The following is a 4480-nucleotide window of genomic DNA, read 5'->3' on the forward strand; positions in this document are numbered from 1 at the left end:
TATATTAAAAGAACATGTTGGAATTAGCTTGCAGTAAACAGACTGTGTACAATCATTAAAGTCACTTTGAATTGTACAGTTTTTACACACTTTGAATTTCCATACAGAGGAAACACCTCTGCCTGTTTTTTTAGTGGCACATTATTTATTTAGTCTGTTTTACAGATTCGTCATAAAACATTAATACGTTCGCCATGTTGTGGAAAGGCCCTTTAACTCATCAATCTAGCTTATGAAACTTTAAAACTGCAGGTTTGACGATTAAAAGCCTTTATTAATGACTTATTCAACATTCATAACTGCAGATTGGCTGATTTATTAGAAAGTGAGAAACCTATGAGCATTTACTGATGGAGTACAAACATTTACGTCTTCTCTATTATCAAAAAGAAAGTATAAATACAACCTGGTTCTGAATAATCGCTTCCTTTCTTGTGACCTTTTCTTCTGGGTCATCCATGTCTCATTTTCACTGTCTTCACATGTTCCACAGTTTCTGTCTATTTAGGGTCATTTGGTTGTCAGTGGTGTGTAACACAACTCGAACCATCTACAGTGCAAGTAAACAGCGGCAAAATTATAAAGCAATCATTTATGGAAATTTGTCAACAGTACTGTAGTGGTGGAACAAGGCAAGTTTATTTGTATAGTAAATGGCATTCAAAGTGCTATGCATTAAAAATCTACACACATCACAGCACGGCGTATTTATGCAAATTGTCCTCATTTGTACATTACACACAAAATAGACAAATTAGGATGAAAAGACACAAACAAGCTGGAAACATTCACTAGTTCTTCTTGCTACTTTACTTCCCCTATCACATGATACAGTGTACCTCTGTTTCTATAGCCATTTTTTTCCAATGACACCCTGATTACATGCCCTATGAAATTACTGAACATAGTAAACAACATATACTATACAGTTGCAACACACAGTAAACATAAAACAATTACAGAATGATAAACAACTCAAAGTGCACATGCACATACAGAATATATGGACACATAAAGAAGACATGTAAAGTGATTAAATGGAATTAGGTTGTTCAATTTCAGTAGAATCTGCAGGTTATTCCATTTATATGGAGCATAATACTCAAATGCAGTTTTGCTTAATTCTCTCCTAAAAAATGGAATATTCGGGACCAAGAAATTACTACTGCAGGTGCCATAGTGACACAATTTAAAATTTAGCAAGCTTGTTAAATATACAGGCCATTTTTTAAGCAAGGCTTTGCAAGCAAATACAATGCAGTGTTGCTCCCTTCTTAGAGCCAAGAAAGTCCAACCTGCATTTTGATAAAGGAGACAATGGTGGGTACTGAATCCATCACCAGATATAAATCTAAGGATAGAGTGATACACTGCATCAAGTGGCTTAAATATAAAGGGAGCCGCGTAAATGATATGTCGATAATCTAAAACTGATGGAAACTTAGCTTCAACAATCTTTTTCTTACAACTTTGGGTGAGGCAAGCTTTTTTTCTACCAAAGAATGCCAATTTTGGCTTTATTACTTTATACATTCAGGTATGTGCGTTTTAAAAGCTAATCATCCATCCAAATGCCCAGATACAATAACTGGAAACGGACTTATTTACACATAGACAATATAAAAGGATCCAAAACAGACCCATGAGGAACCCCTTCCCAGATTAATCAGCCAAAACAGCTTGAAATCTACCAAATAATTCTCAACCCACCTACAGGATGCAATATCGAACCAAATGTTGTTGAGACACTCTAAAGGGAAAGTATTATTCAATGTACCAAAGGCCTTTGAGATGTCAATTAAAAAGGGCAGCACAATTTTATTGTCTTGGGCATGAACAATATCATTCCCAGCCATTTGATTTACAGCCATACTGATTTACAGATGTGCAAAAACAATAACTGTACAAAAGGGTTAAGTGTTATGGTCAGCTGTAGTCTTCCCTGTCCTGCTTGTTTTTTCCTCCCCTTTTTTTGTGTCTGTCTGTGTGTTTTGTCTTCACCTGCCGAGGCGAGCTACACTGAGGATTTAGGTCAAGGGGCGTGGCCACTTTCTCCTGTTCCAACCCAGCTACAGCACATTCCACTAATCACCTCTACAGTTGGTCTACCTGGGCTGTTCACCTCTTTGGCGCCAGATTGTTTCAACCCTTCACGTGGTAACTTGGCTCTGAGGAACTTTAAGTGATTCTGCTCCTACAACGGCTGCATTTTTGTTCTGTGTTTTTTGCTCCTGTGTAATCTTGTCTCCTCAGATTCTGTTCTGAACCTGCTTGTCTCCTGCTGCGCCTTGCTGTTCCCCGCTCGCTTGGTGCCAGTTTCCCTCACAACTCGGATCTCATCACTCTACTGACCGTACCCCTGGTGAGCTAGTACTGGACGCTCACAACCCACCAACTCCAAGTATCAGCTCTGCCTCGGCCTCACTCCTGTCTGCCTGCTTCTGCCTCGATCCCGACCCTTCCCTCTCTGCACATTGTCCAAGACTGTTAAATAAATATTTAAACTGACTTTCTGTGTCCGTGCTGTGTGTTTCTGAGTTCTAATTCAAAGCCGAAGCATAACATTAAGCTACAACACAAGCTGTAACATAATCACAGCCATGCCACCAAGGGTGACTGCAGTACTTTAATTGACTGCCAATGAGACAGCTGTCTCCATTTCTCATCAAACTCCAATTTAAATATGCTGAAAAATTATTTTTTTTAGCACTGGTTGTTTACTTTATTCTGTACTGAAACCTCATATTACTTCAGCGACTATCCAGGACTCACTCTCTTTACATCCACTGCCAAAGTTCTACGTTTCACTTTCCACAATATCTGAATGGAATGTTCTGGGTGGTGTCAGAGGCTCCAATTGTACTCTTTCATTGGTATACAGTTACAGAGTTTTAAGGAATAAAGTGCTGCATTTGTGTTGCTATGGAAGCAACAAATTTATTTGTATGCATTTCTATAGTTTTTAATACTAAAAAAAACATTAATTTACTCCAACAGATGTCTAATAGACATAAAGAACTTGGATTTTAAATGGCTGTCATCATCTTGCCCGTTTCCTGTCACAGGGCAAAGCTTTTTTCCCACTCAAGCAGTGTGGCTTCAGGTATGACAGGGTCAGCAGGCTGGTCCACTGTTTGGTCCAGACTGAAATATCTATAGAAGGATTCCACAGACAATGATGCCTAGAGGAATGAACCCTGGTTATTCATCCATTTGTTATGCGCAACAGTCTTACACAGCCAGTAGTGGGGCTGTAGACTCTTCCACTTTTTAGATTGCAACCACTTATCTATACCACCAGGAGTTCAAGCTTAACATTAAACTAAATAAAATTACTTAGTTGCCTCTAATAAGCTGAGACACAAATACTGAATGTTGAATTTCACGCTCCCTTTCCATTAAGCATGTTTGCCTTTTTTGGACAGATTGTATTAGAGAGGCAAACAGGAAACAAGGGAAGAGAGAGAGCCTTAATCATTAGTCTACAGGGCACCGCTCCCTCACATTTTGAAAGCAAAATGTTTGCACTCATTTCCCTGGTTAATGCTAAACGGTTAGTTGATATGGCTTGTTACAGTGCCATTATGTCCAGGCGCTGCATTGGTGAGTGAAAACACCAATACTGTGGAGCCTATTGGTTTGGTTTCAAAAAAGCCTGGGTACTTCAAGTGGTTTTGCACTCCAGAAAATGAATGAAATCAAGTATGAAATAAAACACAAGTGCTACCCACTGAGTGACGAATGGCACTGAAACAAATACATGGCCTTTATTCAAGGCAATGAATGAAAAGGATTTATTAAATGAGAATTACGAGGAAAGTCTGGAACTCATGGAACTAATGGAGAAGGCGGTGCTTAAACTGAGAAGTATGTAGGTAATTAAGATAGCATGATGATTGTCCACCTAATAGACTCCCCTAATGGACAATATGGTGAAAGCACTAAAAATATCAATGTCTTTCTGAATGTTACCCATTGAACTGATCAATCCAGGAGCTGGCATCTCTGTCTTGAGAAACCAGATGGCCTCACAGTTGTCCCTCCACTACACCATTCTGAATCTGTCAATGTCTTTTCTCTACTCAGAGCCCCAGTCCCTGCCAAAGCCATTTGCTATGTTTTCTGCCTGTCAATCATCTTGTACTTTAAATATATCCACAGAACATATCATGGCAATGGGGCCAGTAGTTTCCAAGATTTTGGACAAACACGTAAACCTTGACTGACTCAGAGATATCATTTATTTTTTGGATCCAAAGCGGCAAAACCCCAACTGCTGGCAGCAGAAAAGTGGCACTGTGTAATTTAGAAATTATAATTCTGGATCTAAGCACAACATGAAACCGTAAGACTATGATTATGAGGATGATGATATTATTATTATTATTGTTATTATATTATTATTATTATTATTATTATACAATGTAAAGCTATTGATTGGATATACGTTTTAAAATGGTGTTTAAAATGCCCATGGCTC

This window comes from Etheostoma spectabile, chromosome 16 (assembly GCF_008692095.1).
Source record: "Etheostoma spectabile isolate EspeVRDwgs_2016 chromosome 16, UIUC_Espe_1.0, whole genome shotgun sequence".
Lineage (NCBI taxonomy): Eukaryota > Metazoa > Chordata > Actinopteri > Perciformes > Percidae > Etheostoma > Etheostoma spectabile.